General features: G+C 38.0%; 1 long non-coding RNA gene across 1 annotated transcript; it reads left to right on the forward strand.

Annotated features, from left to right (window-relative positions):
* Positions 1-7848: 7848 nt before the first annotated feature.
* On the forward strand, positions 7849-15340 carry LOC134473638 (uncharacterized). Its single transcript, XR_010043989.1, has 2 exons — positions 7849-8051; positions 15018-15340. It is a non-coding gene; the product is annotated as an uncharacterized LOC134473638 (long non-coding RNA).
* Positions 15341-16266: the final 926 nt, after the last annotated feature.

A 16266-nucleotide genomic window follows, 5' to 3' on the forward strand; every position in this document is an offset into this window, starting at 1 on the left:
TCACACTATCTACAGTAAATTTTGGATTCCATTAACTTCTTCAGTTTTTTTTTTTTTTTCCTGTAATTTTAAAGGGAATAAGGCCAGGGACTTAGCTCAGTGGCATAAGCGCCTGCCTGGCAAGCCTGAGGTCATGAGTTTGATCCCAGATACCAAAACAAAATTTTTAAATGTAATAAAACAACAGTAAAATGAATTAAAGCAGTAATAACACAGTAGGGAATCTACAATAGTTACCATATTGCAAATTGTTGTCTTCTAAATTGCTGCTCAGATTTAGATTTGCAAAGTCAATCAAACAATACGGTTCCTCCAAATTAGCTGTTGCTCAGGGGAGGAGAGCACTTTCTCCTCTCCCTGGCCAGCTCACAGGAGAGGGCTTAGGTTCCATCTTGGCTCTTCCCAATCCATGCTCTGAATCAGGATCACTGTTTTTCTAATGTAGGCATTCTTAGCTATAAACATCCTTCATAGGACTGTTTTCATCATGATATACATATAATAATATGTATTTCAATTTCCACATTATTCTAAAATTTTTTAATTTCTTTCCTGATTTCTTCATCTGGTAGTAATTCAAATGTATATTATTCCATCTTCATGTATTTTTTTGTGGTTTCTGTGTTTTCTCTTGTTGCTAATTTGACATTTCATTCCATTGTGATCTGATAGGATACATGAGATTTTGATCTTTGAGATTCAATTTTTATTTATTTTATTTAAACTTAACTTATGGTCTAAAATGTGTTATATTTTGGACAAAGTTTCATCAGCTGCTGAAAGAATATGTATTTCGGTTTGTTGGTCAGAATATTCTATATATGTTTATTAAGACCATTTTATTTATAGTGTAATTTAACTCCGATGTTTCTTTTTTGACTGTGGGCTGCTGGTGGACCTATATATTTGTGAGAGTGGTGTATTGAGATCACTTTGGTATAATCAATCACTATAATTATATTAGGATGAAGTTTTCACTTTATGTCAAATAGTGTTTGTTTATGAAATTGGGAGTACTGGTGTTTGATGCATAGATATTTACAAATGTTATCTCTTGGTAAATTTATCCCATTGCAAATATAATGCCCTTATTTGTGTCTTCTAATTTCAAATTTGAACTCTATTTATCAGATACTATAAGGATAACTATTCTCATTTGGTTTTGGGTTGTTTGCATGGAACTATTTTCCATTCTTTAACTTTCAGTCTGTGTATGTATTTGCAGGTAAGGTGTGTTTTTGCAAGCAACACATAGTTGGGTCTCATTTTTTCTTTTTCTTTTTTTTTTTTTTTTTTGTCTTTTTCCTTTTTATCGTTACCAGGGATCGAACCCACGACTGCCTGCTTGCAAGGCAGGCGCTTATGCAGCTGAACTAAATCCCCAGCCCCCTCATTTTTTAATTCTTTTGCCAATCTGTGTCTGTTAGTTGGAGAATTAAGACCATTTACATTAAATGTTACTATTTAAAGGTATGTACTGGCTTCTGTTATTTTTTTTCCTAATGTTTGACTCATTCCTGATTTGATTTATTCTCTCATTGAAAATTAGACTTCCCCTTAGGTCTGTGATTGTGATTGTACCCTTCTTCTGTTAGAATTTCCTTAACTATTTTCTGCAGTGCTCAGTTGGTGGTCATGAATTTATTTAATGTATATCTATCTTGGGAGTTCTTTATTTCTCCTTTGATTTTGAAGGATACCCTTGAGGGATACACTATTCTATATTTGCAATTATTTACTTTTAGGGCTTGAAATACATCTTTCTAACCTGGATGTTCTGTTGACAAATGTGCTGTTTTTCTGATGTGTTTGCCATTAAAGGTGATTTGGTGTTTCTTTCTAATTGCTTTTAATATTCTTTCTCTGTTCTGAATTTTTAGTTACTTGATTATATGTTGTGAACAGGAACCTTTCTTACCATATCTATTTGGAGTTCTATATCCTTCAATATGTAGATACATATCTCACACTCCAGATTTAGAGTACTTTCTACTATATTTCCACTGACTAGGTTTCCTATTGCTGTTATCCTGTAATTTCTCACCCTGCTTGAAGCCAATGAGTCTTAAATTTTATCTTTTAGAGTTGCCTGAAAAATCCTAAATAATCCTTTTATTAATTCTTATTCTTTTTCCGTAATTACTATCTGAATGTTCTAGTATATACACCTTGTCCTCATGTCCTAATACTTTGTCTTTTGAGTCATCTATCCTGTGCTGATATTTTTTTTCTTTTTCTTTTTTCCGGTACCAGGGATTGAACTCACGACCACCTGCTTGCAAAGCAGGTGCTTATGCCACCGAGATTTAACCAATAAGGAGACAGAATTTTAGAGATAGAAAACAAGGTACATGTAGAAGATCATAAACTCAGTAATAAAAATGACATCTGGATTCAATACAAAAACTCACAAAAACAAACAAAAAAACTCCTCAAAATTATATGAATAAACAAAAAATTAGAAAAGGGCTCACAAGGTACAAAAATGTGTTCACTAAAATTACAGCAGTATTTTTTTCAAATTTAGGGAAAAATTCAATATTTAAATACAAAAGGTGCTCAAAACTTCAAGCCAAAACTGAAAAGAACCTCTTCATGACACGTCATAGTCAAAATTTCAGTATTTCTACAAATGAAGAGAATACTAAAAACACTTAGGGAAAAACAGCAAGGAATTTATAAAGCCAAGATTATTAGAATAATCAGATTTCTAAGCCCAACTCTTAAAGACCAGTAGAACTTGGAGTACGTTTTCCAGTTCCTAAAGGAAAACAGTTGTCATAGACTTTAATATCCTGCAAAATTAGCCTTCAAGCTGATGGAAAGTAGACTTTTCATGAAAAAGAAATACTAAAGTACATGATCACTAAATTAGCACTGCAAAAAATACTTGTGGGAATCCTGGACAGAGACAAAGAGTCCAGCAACATCAAAGAACACAAAAGGAAAGTATGCATATAATTGGGAGAGTTCAGTGATACCCTGGTTCATGAACATTTCTTTTTGCAAACAATTCAGTTCACAGAATTTTGCTTTCATTCACAAACCCCGCATTGGGTGGTAAACACAAGCATGGCCATATTCCCCACACAAACACAAATGCAGCCATCTTTCCAAAAATCATAAGACAAATTAAGTTCACAAACCAAGGTACTACTGTACTGCCTACAGGAAATATAACTCATCTAAAAGGAAGTACATGGACTAAAAGATAATGTACAGGAAACATTATTCTATTGAATCAGAGCCCTCAGAGAAGTAGGACTATGTATCTTATGTTCACAAGAAGCAGATTTCAAGCTAAAATTGATCAAAAGAGACAAAAAAGGCCACTACAATTCAACAAAGAGATAACAATTGTAGATATCTATGCTTTGAATGTCAATGCACTCAACTTCATAAAACAAAAACTACTGGACTTAGAAGGACAGACAGATACTAGTACAATGATAGTGGGGAATTTTACTACCACAATCTCATAATTAGACAGTTCAACTAGACAAAAAATTTTTAAAAAAATCAAAGTTAAACAATGTGTTTGAGCAAATGTACTTAGCAGATATCTACAGTGTTTCATTCACTAACAACAGAATACTCTAGTTTCTCACCAGCACATAGAATTTTCTTCCAAAATACAGAAGAGTTGAAATTATCCTCTGCCTACTATTCATGGTGGAATAAATCTTGAAGTCAACAGCAAGAGAAGCCACAGATACTATATAAACGCATAGAGATTAAATAACACATTATTGAATAATCAGTGGATCAGAGAAAAAAAATCAGGGAAGAAATTTAAAAGTTTCTAGAACCAAATAATAATGAAACACAACATAGCAAAAAAAGTAAGAGGTTCAATTCCTAGCCCTACTTTAGAAGAGAGTAACTACAGGTAATCATCCAAAGAATCAACCATATATCAACATGTAATTTATACTTTGTTTTAAAACTTCTCTGCTACCTCTCTAATTCAGGAAAATAAACTGGGAGAAATAATGTAGGATAGGATAGTTGTTTAAAGTCTTTTTTTTTTTTTTTTGGTCTTTTTTGAGACGGGTCTCACTGTGCAGTTCCGGCTGACCTTGAGCTCACTTTGTAGCCCAGGCTGGTCTTGAACTCACAATGATCCTTCCACCTCAGCCTCCCCGAATGCTGGGATTACAGGCCTGAGCCACCACACCCAGCTCGTTGTTTAAAGTCTTAACAACAATATTTATATATCAAAAAAGGGGGATGGGATTTGAGATTGAAAGAAAAGAAGGAAAGAAAGGCAACAAGGGAGAGGAATATATGTGGAAAGTTACAGAAGACATGGGGAGATTAAATCTAATTAAGGAACTAGCTGAAATACAAAGTGTCAAAACCCTATGAAATCATTTTTAGTGTAAAACACTACTGAAGCAAAAGTATTAACACACACAAGCAAGGCCTAATATTTTTCTTTTTATTGGTATATGCACTGGGTAAAATTATTTTTCTTGGCCTTATATTGTTAAATAACTTTTGAGGGACATGAAAATCTTTTTTGAGCCTGGATTTCTCCTTCTCAGCCTCTATCCAAGCAGAAGCAATCATGCAGGGCAGTTTAAAGGGTGACATCTCCCCTCCCATAGTTTTAGAAGGGTATGTGGACAGATTCACAAGGACAAAACTAGCCCACACCACAATTCAGTCTTCTATGTACCTGGATGAGGGGCCTGAAAAGCCTATGCTGTCCACCAACTCATAGCTCATAGGCAGGTCTGGACAACACAAAAGTTCCAGCATTCACTACATTGCCAACTTTATTAATTCTCAGTGCTACCAAATGAGATGGAGGTTCTAAGGTACGTAGGAACTATGCTGGGATGGAAAGCTGAACTCATCACAGTGCTCTACCCACCATCACTTTTTGCTTCTTATCCTTTAAAAACATGTTTTCTTCTACTTTTGTAAATGTGCTCAATGTCTGCATCTGGCCATCCCACTGAGACACTCCCAGACTGTTCTCCCTCAAGTCAGACACTAGGGCAATTCCCCCAGTCCTGTGATTTTAGCTTCTCCCAGTCAAGGTCACCATTCTTCTGGACCCAAACTAGCTATTAGGTAGAGTGTCCACTGCCTACCTGGAAAAAAGTAGATTGTGCATCCTGGAGATATAAAAGATGTGGGGGTTTTCTGATCTCCCTTACTACCTACCAAGGCAGAGAAAGTTATTTAAGATGGAGCCCTACCCCAGATCTGAGTTTGTTATCTGCTCGTTCTACAGATGTGGTATGTGGGTGTGTGTATGATGTATTCTGCTATTGGGTATGCAAGAAAATGCTGGGAATTATCAGTCTCAACCCTGGTCACTTGACTGAATTCAAGTCTCCTTTCTGCTCAGGCATTATCTGTTTAGCAACAAAGTCAGCACACCCAAGAGTGTGCTCTGGTCTTTCTCTTTCTGCCCTCACTGAGTAGCCATTTGTTCAGTGCCAGTCTATTTTACTTCTCTTATTCTATGTATCTTTCTATATATCAACAATTCTTGGTTTTGCCTGATCACTACCTTCTTCAAGTTAAAACCCAAAAATTTCCTATGGTTCCCCTGTCTCCTCACAGAGTTGTGTACCTTCCTTTGGACAAATATCCCAGAGTAGCTTGTGAATGCTGCTTGCTTCTAGCCTGCCATCTCCTGTATCCTCAAATTATACATTTGACAGCAAAAGGAAACTCAATAAATTCTTCATGTAGCCCTGCCCTTGGGCTAAGGAAGTGCTGTCATTCCCATTTTATTAGTTGCTGCAAATGAAAGAAAGACATAAAATAACTTATTCAAGGTTACAAAGGGCATAAATGTTTGCATATAGGGGAAAGAGAGGGATCAGAGAGGGTGGCCAGGCATAACTTAAATCCTGCTTTTCTGCCTTCTTTTGACGTGCTCCTTCTTCCACATTATCACATTTTTTTACTAATCACTTATCATTTGTAAAAGAAAATCGACTTGCAAAAAAAATCAACAAAATTATTGCCCAAATAGCAAGAGGATTCTTTGGGGGGGGGGCAGAATTATTTCTTTAAAGTAAAAACTATTATTATCTGATTTCATTTATGTACTAATTTATTGTGGTACTAGGAATTGGACTCAGAGTTTTCACACTGAAATGCAACCCCAGCCCTTGAGTCTTTGTTCCTTTGCTTGTTTGTTTGTTTATTTGTTTGATTATTTAGAGATTATTTCACTACTTGCTAAATTGCCTAGCTGGGCTGGAATGTCCACTCCTTTTGCCCCAAACTCTCAGAGTTCTGGAATTACAGCAATGTACCGCCACACCTCACATATCTGATATGTTTTAAACCCAACATTGTTTGAGGCTAGAAATATATTCACACTTTCAGAGTATACAATGGTCCCCTGATAGTCACAGAGAATTGATTTCAGGGAACCAACCGCCAAAAGTACCAAAATCTGAGGATGCTCAAGTCCTTATCTATAATGGCATATTATTGCATACATGCTACACCTACTTTAAATCTAAGACCTATAAAGTTAACTATCATATATACAGATTGAAAACCAGACAAATAGGCCAAAGAACATATAAAACTTCTAGCACAATTGTACTAAGTCACGCTTTTAGAAACATTGTCTTCGTTGGCTTACAATGCCTCTTTTTTCTCTCTTTTTCTTATTTTCTGCCTTTTATTTCATATATATATATGAATTTCACAAATATGAATTTATGAAATCTTCATATATATATGAATATAAATATTGAGTTTTTCCTATAAGAGAAACCATGTGATATTTAAGCTTCTTTGGCTGAGTTACTGCATTTAACCTCATGGTCTCAAGGTGCATTCATTTTCCTACAAGTGACTCAAATTTATCCTTTCCAGTGGCAGAGTGATTCTCCACTGTGTATAAATATCTTTTGGTATCCATTCATCTCTTGATGTGTCGACACATAGGCTGTTTCTAAAATTTAGTTATTAGAATTGTGCTGCTAAACATGGGTATGCATCTATCACTGTGGTATGATGTCCTCAACTGTTTTAGGAAAATAACTAGAAGGGGAATAGCTGGGTCAAAGGGAATTCCTGCTTTTAGTTGTTTGAGGAATCTCTGTATGATTACCATAGTGCTTGTATCACTTATAGTCTCAGCAATAATGGAGAAGTGTGCCTTTCTCCCCACAACCTGGCCAGCATTTGCTATTGGTTGACTGATTTCCTGATTGTAGTCATTCTTTCTGGAGAGAAATGGAATCTCATTGTTGTTTTAATTTGCATTTCTTGAATAGCTAGTGCTGTCAAACATTTTTTCATGTATTATTAGCAGTTCATATTTCTTCATGTGAGAAATATTTAAAAATATTTTTAACTGGATCCTTAAATGTGGGGTAGTCTATTATTATTATTTTTTTTTTTTAGTTTTTATATGTAGTTTTTTATGGTCACAAATGTCTTGTCATTGAAATACCTTATTTATCCATCAAATGTAAAGAAAAGTTTTGCAGGATATATAAGTCAGGATTGAAAGGCGTTATCTTTTAGGGCTTCAAACACTTTACTCCAAGCCCTCTGGACTATAAGGTTTGTGTAGGAAGCTTGCTGTAACTCTAGTGGGTTTAATCTAATATATGTTTGCTACCTTTCCCTAACAACTTTTAAGATTGTCATCCCTATGATAGACTTCTAGAATTTTGAGTGCAATGTGGCATGGAGTGGTTCTCTTTTGGTCATGACAGTTTGGTGTTCTATATGCCACTGTAATGGTTGATACACTGTGTCAACGTGAAAAATTCAGAAGCTTAATGAAATGAATCAGCAGGGGGCCAGGTTCCTCATTTTGTAAACATCCTCATCCTGCATAAGAGGAAGAAACTGGAGATGGTGTGAGTGCTACACCCTCCCCAGGAGGTAGTAGCTTACCATATGAAGGAGGAGAAGAGGCTTGCTGCATCCTGCTAGCCTTCTGCTCCTCCTGCTTTTGCTATCTTCTGTTACCTTGAACTTTGGCCTTTTAGCCATGCCACGGTGCTTTGCAGCCAGCTGATTGTAGACTGAAACTTCCACAAACTGTGAGCTAAGTAAGCTTTTCCTTCCTTAATTTTGGGTGTTGAGTATTTTGTCTCAGCAATGAGAGAAAAATAACCAAGACAGCCATATATATATTTGATTAGTTTTATTGGTAAAATTTAGATATATATAATGATCATCTTCATCATGTATGTATATTTCTTTCTCTATATTTGAGGACTTTTCTGTCATTATACCTATGGACCAATTCTTTATGCCACTTGTGTTGTCATCTGATTTTTCACTTATTCCATTTATCCTTAATTAGTTTTATTTGGATAATCTAGCAGTTTCTGAACCAGTTTTTCATTTCTCTTGCTGTTCTTAAGGTCTCTAGGAGTTGGTCTTTGAAGACACCATTGTCTTCTTGTTTTGAAATGCTGCCCTCACATTGGTCCATCCTGATGCCCACAGTGCAATGATTTTTTAATCCCCTGGATTTCTGAATGAAATCTTCTCATGCACTCTAATTTTGTTTTGTATCATTTTGTTGAGTACATCTAGTTTTGTACTAGTACCTTTCAAGAGCCCTTGCATCTTTTTAGGTATTATCTCCAATGTCTGTTTAGTTATGTCTTCTCTAATCCCTATTTTCAAATGTCCTCTACTATGATTTTGAGTAACTCAGGTGTTTGGCTCATACTATCCTGCCTTGGGTTGGTTTCAGGGGAGTTGGGAGGCAGTTTGTTGTCTTTTCTTCCCATGTTTTTTGTTTGTTTGTTTGTTTTCTGCTGAGGTTTGTGGATGCATATAATGTAAAGACTTTGTTGCTGTAATAGAGATCTCTTTAATTGCCTTTCAGTGATGTACGTAAGCATAGCTAACTACAGCCCCAAGATTTAACCACCTTGGTTACTTTGGGAAAGGAGGATGTACTATAGATAGTCCAGTAACCAAGTTCTTTGGAAATGTACTCTAGTATTGTTAATGTCACAAAGGCAATTTGAGTGTTGGCTTACTGAGAAGCTGTGACAGTTATGTAACCCAGCTGTTGTAGCACGTGGCATCCACTGCTCTGTTCCACTGGTCCGTTTCTCCACAAAGACCTCTGAAGTTACGTGTTTTCACTGTGTCTCTGTAAATTCGATCTTCCTTTCTCACAAGTCACAAGCCATGAGCCAGGGAGACAATGCAAGGTGCCCCTTCCTTTTTCTACATTGTGGTAGGTCTTCCAGAGCAAAGCTGTTCTGGTCCCTAATGCAACTCAGTCTCGTATAGCCCATGGTTACCTGTATTCTCTCTCTGAGTACCCTGTAATCCTGCAGTGATCTTCATAGGCACTCAAGACATAACTTGCTGACTTGATAAAGAAGATAAGAAGAAAACTGCAGAAAATTTTTAATTTTGTAATATTTTCTTACCCATTGCCTTCTCTTGAACATAGCATTGTCATGTGAAACTCACTCTGCATCTGTCTACTCCTTTATTTTAACTTTTAGCCGTAACATTCAAATTCTGCCCTCCATTCACTTCCCTTTGAGTATGTTTGCCTTGCACAATTTTATAGTATCACCATAAACAAAGTGCTAATGACTCCCAAATGTGCAGTTCTAAATTCAAGCTCTCACTGGGCATGGTGGAGCATGCCTGTAATCCCAGCCCTCAGGAGGCTGGGCCAGGAAGATCACTGTGAGTTTGAGGCCAGCCTAGGTTATATAATAAAAGCCCTGAACTACACAATGAGACCCTATCTCAAAAGACTAAAGTAATTAATTAATTAACAAGCTCTTCTAAGAGCTAAAGACCTCAGTTTCTAAGATCCTCACATGTTATCTCAAAGCCTGAAACCATCTTTAAAATAGGATGTCTAAAATAAAATTCATCACTATAACCAAACTCATTTCTCTATCTGTTAAAGATATTAGCATCCTCCTTCCAATACAATGACCCAGAGCCCCAGGCATGATTTAAATGGCTCTGTCTTCTTTACTATTCCCTCTCAGGAGTAGCTGAGATGACTCCTTAAAACAGAAGTAAATGCCAGGGATTTAGCTCAGCAGACATAAGCGCCTGCCTGGCAAGCACAAGGTCATGAGTTTGATCCCTGGTTACTGCCCCCCCCCCAAAAAAAAAAAAAACAGAAAAAACCCTGAAGCCATTTCTGGAATACTTTCACTTAATCCGAAGTATAATTTTCTGGTAGGTTCTGCCCAAAGCAGAACCTCATTGCCAGGACCAGTGACTAGTTCAAGAACACATGTACAGCCCATCCTGTTGATCAGAATCCATCTCTGGAAACATTAAATCTGGACCAGCAGAAGAGCTCATTTTCCTTCAATCTCTATATTAAGAAAACTATAAACCCACAACTCAAAAAGTATGAGTGCTGAACCAACTATGGCCTAGACTCTCAAGCAGGGACAGAGTTTCTCCACAGTCAAAAAAGATAAAGGCCACATACAGAGAGAAGACACAGAGAAGCAATTATATCTGAGGCCTTGATTCAGTTATCCCCACCTGACTCTCCCAAGTGTCCTTCCTAAGGTGACTGGGCCATGAGGACTCAGTTCATCAGTGGATTAATTCATTAATAAGCTCATAATTTGTTGGACTATTTGGGAGGTGATAGAAACTGTGGGAGGTGAAGCTTAGTCGAAGCAAAACAGGTCACTGAGGACACACCCAGGCTGTCCTGGATCTATTTCTTTTCTCTCTCTCTCTCTCTCTCTCTCTCTCTCTCTCTCTCTCTCTCCCTTTCTCTCCACTCCTCCTTCTTCTTCCCTCTCCCCCTAAAACTTAAAATCTCTAAAATAGCATCAAGCCAGAGCACTTCTGCTTTACACCATAGTCATTTTCATGCTTCTTACTTTCTTTTAAAGCTATCCTTGAGGACAGGAGGCCTTCTGTGTTAAACATTAGCACCTAACATTCCCTGGTAAATTTTCACCAAACATCTGTTAAATTGTTGTAGACATGACGTATAAATTTGAGAAGACATTTTGTTTCTCCTCTTAACCATTTCACATTTTCCCTCCTTCAGTTCTCCTTTTAATCATTTTACATTTTAATTCAATGTTAGAATTAATGCTTTCCTTGAAAGTTGTGGAACATCTTTTATTACAATCTAGGTGCTTTTTGCATTTTCTAGTCTACCATTCTCATGAATTTGTCTTTAAAAGAAGTACCAGTTTAACACAAAATCTGTAAGGAAAAAACATTTTTTATGTCTTTCTCCCTTCCTTCCCTTTCTTCCTTTCTTCTTGTCCTTCCTCCCTTTCTCTCTCTCTCTCTCTCTCTCTCTCTCTCTCTCTCTCTCTCTCTCCTTTCCTTTCAGCTCCCTTTGTACCTCCCTTCCCCTTTTTTCTCTTCCCTCCCTCTCTTCCTTCTCTCCTTCCTTCCTTCCCTTTCCACTCTCCCTTCCCCACCTTCCACTTTTTTTTCTTTCCCTTCTCCTCCTTCTTCTTGCTCTCTCCCTTCTTGCTTTCTTTTTCACCTTCTTTCTTTCTTAAAGACAATCAAAATGCAAGCTGTGGCTTGGCTGTAATTATAGGTGGCAAGCCTAAGTCAGCCTCCCTTTGCAATCCCTTTGCCAAGTCAGCAGTTCATCTCCTCCTTTCTGATGTATGCAGAATGCACCTGAAAGGGTTTGAGTCATGTTATTTGTATGCCATTAAAATGGGGCATCTGATAACATCTGCTCCCTTTCTCTGGTTCAAGTCATGAATGGAACTCCTCTCCCTTTCCTTAGTCACCAGTTTTTGAATATTTACAATCTGTCATAGTACAAAGAAATGGATTTTGAACCCTAAACAGCCTCTAGTTGCAGAGAGGAAGCCACGGGGAAGAAAGTACAGAGTACACAGTGGATAATAATGAATTTTCTGTGAGTGGGATGGAAGAAAAGAAAGACGATGATTGGCTGAGAGTGAAGAAAGTTCACAAAGAAGCCCAGAAAATCTAAATACTTGCTTATGGATGAACATGAAGGAAAGAAATTATGCTTTAATAGTACACACTCAACAGCCATTCACATAAGGATTTTAGTACTGCATATAAGATAGTGCTTACTTCTTTATAATTGATCTCAATTTTTTAAAAAATCTATCCCTTGTTAATGGCTATGGTAATTTTAAGGCTATAAGATGATTTATTTAAATCATTTCACTGAAACTTAGTTAAGCCCCTATCTGCATGCAATTCTACATAGACTGAGTTTTAGAGAGTCTTTGGTTCTGCACATTTTAGCTTGAACCTATATTGAAACTTTTGCAAATGAACTAGGTTGAGAACATCCATCCTTAAACTACCTAATTTGATTTTTCAACCTGGCAGACCATCCATCGGGTCCCAGTTTTGCTAGGTTAGGATAGTCAATAAGAACTAAATCAAACCTGATGAACTGTATTATGAGTTTTGATATTGATTGACCAAGGGCAGCAGGCAGACATTAATGCTACAGGGTCAAAGAATAAGTAGATTACTGAGCCAATATAGAACCAAAGACTTGAGGTTTTGGGATGAAAACTGCATCAAATTTGCAGTCAGAACATCTTGAGTGTAATTCTTGGCTCTGTCATGTGGACTTTAGGCAAATCACTTAGTTCCTCTATGATTCAGTTTCCTGTGCCTTTGACTAAAATGCTCTATTTCTCTCAGATTTGGCTTCCTGTGAAAAATAAAGTTGTGAGGATTAAGTGAGATATATGTGGAAGTATATTATATTTTGAAGTGTTATGTAAATGCAAGGCATTATTTTTTTTGGTTGTGGACTTATTAAAAAGTAATATGTTGGCATTATACTTAAATGGTTTACATTATTAATCTTTAAGGACAGAGGAGTCATGTACAGCATATGCATAGCCAGTGAGCCATCCATTAATTTAGGGCTAATTCAAATGCTTGTTGGTTAAACACTATATGCCAGAAGCGATTCCCACGTTGGATATCCAATAGTAAACAAAAGGGATAAAAATTTCTGTGAGATACAGATAATAAGCCAGTAATAACAAAGAGAGCTGCAAAAATTTACTGGAGTAGAGTTTGGGAGAATACTCTGCAGATAATATTTAGTGATATTTTCAGTTTATGTCAAAAAAAGTACAAAAGATCCTAAAAAAACTGTATCTTGCATTAGTAGACACCAAACTAAAAAAAAACCCCAAAGTATCAGAAGGAAATATCATCCAGATTCCCTCATAACTCCTGAACCCCTGGTGGTAAGAACTTCAGCTGGTGAAGAACTGAGGACCCAGGCTGGACAGAGGGTGGGAGCCAAGTGTCTGCTGTAGGATTAATGCACCTAATATGACAGAATGCATCCAGGAGAAAATGACATAAGGAGGGGAAATGGTACCTCAGTTGGAGGGGCTGGAGGGAGGTTCTGGAAGTGCTCACAAGAAGGTAGCATCTGAGCAAGGCATCCATGGAGACATAAGTGGGAGTCACATACCCACCAGAAGGAACAGAGCAGAAAGTCCTGAGCTGGATTCATTCTGGAATGCTTGAGAGACAGCCAGGGGGCCAATGAGGCTGTGGTAGAATAAAAGAAGTGGGGGTGGAGGTGGGGAGGGCAAAGACTAAGATAAAATCAGGAGGGACCTGACCAGATGACAGGCGTGAAAGACCCTGGATTTTATACTGATGAGAAGGGGAGTTGCTGAGAGATGTTAAGCAGAGCAGTAATATGATCTGAGGGTCCTGCAGGATAACTCAGGACATTGTCTTGAGTTCAGACTGCCGGAGCCAAGGACACAAGCAGGAAAACCAGTGAAAGACTGTCGTAATGGTCTGGAGGAGAGAGATGGTGACTTGAACAGTCACCTTGGTACAGGACTAAGCATTGGTGAGATGTGGTAGTGATATAGGAGATAGATCACAGCAAAACTGGCTGGAAAAATAGATAGGACCTGTCAATTGCAAGACCCCAGGACAGCGCCAAATAATTCCCGACACCCTGCATGTGGAACTTCTCATGGGCTCCCAGGAAATGTGGACAGTACAAAAGAGACAAGACACCAGGAGGAGCCCACTGTCATGACTCCTCACCGTGGCCCACTCTGTGGCTCTTGGGGTACACTTTTATTTTTGCTTTTATTTTCTCTGTTCAGCCCAAGTTCGTTCTACAGAGCTGGTTCTTCCCTTACCTCTCAAATAAACTTTACTACCATTTTTGGTTTCTCTTGTTCGATTCTTTGTTCCAGGCAACAAGCACCTGGAATACCTTTCATTGCTGAGGCATTTCTAAAGAAACTACCTTGACCACAATTGGACTTGGGCTGTTGATTTTATTTTATTCTATTATTTATTTATTTTTGGCACTGGAGATTAAACTCAGGGCCTATACACCTGCTAAGCAACTGCTACAGTGCTGAGGTACATTCCCAGCCCCTTCATGATGTTTCACTGAATTGCTCAAGCTGGTCTTAAATGTGGTATCTTCCTTCAGCCTTCCAATCAGCTGGGATTCCAGGTGTACAGCATGGCACCTAGTTTGGACACTGTGTGCGTGTGCATATGTGTTGGTGATGGCAACTGAGCCTTTGTACTGAGTTATACCCCCAACCCTTTTTTTTTTTTTTGAAACAGATTTTTGCCAAGATGCCCAGGCTAAGCCTGAACTTCCAGTCTTCTTACCTCAGATGCCACTACACTTGGCTAATGATTTGAAAGTAGAGCCAAGAGTAATAGGATCCAAAATGTATAATACGTTTTGTAATAATGAAAGGGGGAAAAAGCGCTCAAAAGGAAAGAACAACTTTAGGTATACACATATAATTGCATGAATGTTTAAGTGTGCAAGATAGATAACCATATTACTGTTTTGATAGTTCATCAAACAATAGTTTGTGCTGTCATTGTTTTATTGTCTGTTCATTTCTTATGCTTTGATTTGGTAACTTGAACAACTACTTCTAAGATAACGATATGTAACATATCAATACGAGATTATTTCCTAATGTTATTTTTTTTAATTCTGTATCATTTCTACCCTTTTTTTCTGTTTTGCTTTTTTTTTAAATTAAAAAAAAATAATAAAGAAAGTAAAGCCAACAGGACCTTCTGACATCCCTTCCCCTCTTCCTACTGTGTTGGGAGCCACTGAAACTGGAAATTGACCACATGTGCAAGGCTGGAGCATGGAGCTGGAGCATGACCATCCCAAGAACAAAGAGCAAGCCACGTGAAGAAGCTGCTTCAGTCCAGAGAACACCCAGCCCCAAGACAGTGGGGTTGCTAAACAGTGGGTTGCTAGGACAACAGGGTGTCATGTGACATGTATTTGCTAAAAGGTATAAATAAATGCCCCTGCAGTGAGGGGACAGTTCTTTCCTCCCATCAGGAGGCTAAGGGCTCCACCTGACCCCAGCTTTTTCTGTTCTTTATTTCTCATCCTCTCATGGTTCTTCACCCCAAGAACCTCAAGAGCCACATGGGTTGTGGTGTTACAATCCTTGCCCTATCCATCTCTTTATCTGGGTCCTTTGTTTCCTTTATGATGATCCTGCTATTTGGAGAATGCAAGGGAAAGTGGAACCTCCATCCATACCCCCCTGCCTGACTCTGGAACTGCTGAATTCTTTAGTGCCCTATCAACAAGTCGCCATTGATCAACTAGAGCTGCTTGGTACAGGGATGACATTTCCAAGATAAAGAGACAATAATTTATGTGGAGGGATATCATCTGGTGAAAGGGAAGAGGGAGTTCTGGCATCAGGTCTTGTAACCACAAGTGCTGGAAGCAGGCATGATTTCTAAGCAAGAAATTGTAACTGTGTGTTTAAACCTTATGGCAGAGTATCTAAGGGCCTAATGGAGGTGAGTGGTGTCTCCTTCCCATCTGGTAAATTTGAGGTTAACAGTGAGAGCAGCTGGCCTGCATGGTGTAAATATAGCCCACTAGTTCCGTACTTGAGTAATCTTTCCCTGTCCCAATAGGAAAATGAGCAGGAGACACTTGCTATCCTAGTATTGCTGCCTGCAGTATAAACAGGAATGGTGATGAAACAAACCTAATGTCCCTTCCAAAGGTGGAAAAGCTTGAGTACAAGTGAAAAGAAAAAAGAACCACAGAAGAGGTCAAAGGAATGAAGAAATGGGTTATCCATCAAAGAAAGGCCAATATTACAGGAACACCTCTATAGAGACCCATGGCAAGAGGCAAGATCAACTCTCAGCTCTATCATATAAGATGCCTGGAAGGGTGAAGCTCTCTTCACAGAGAGTACCCACTTTTATAACCTGGCAAGACTAAACAGAGCCTGTGAACCTGAGTGGCCTCACACTGGG

Source organism: Cavia porcellus, unplaced genomic scaffold, assembly GCF_034190915.1.
Source record: "Cavia porcellus strain 051 isolate PalLab524CR breed Dunkin Hartley unplaced genomic scaffold, mCavPor4.1 scaffold_27, whole genome shotgun sequence".
Lineage (NCBI taxonomy): Eukaryota > Metazoa > Chordata > Mammalia > Rodentia > Caviidae > Cavia > Cavia porcellus.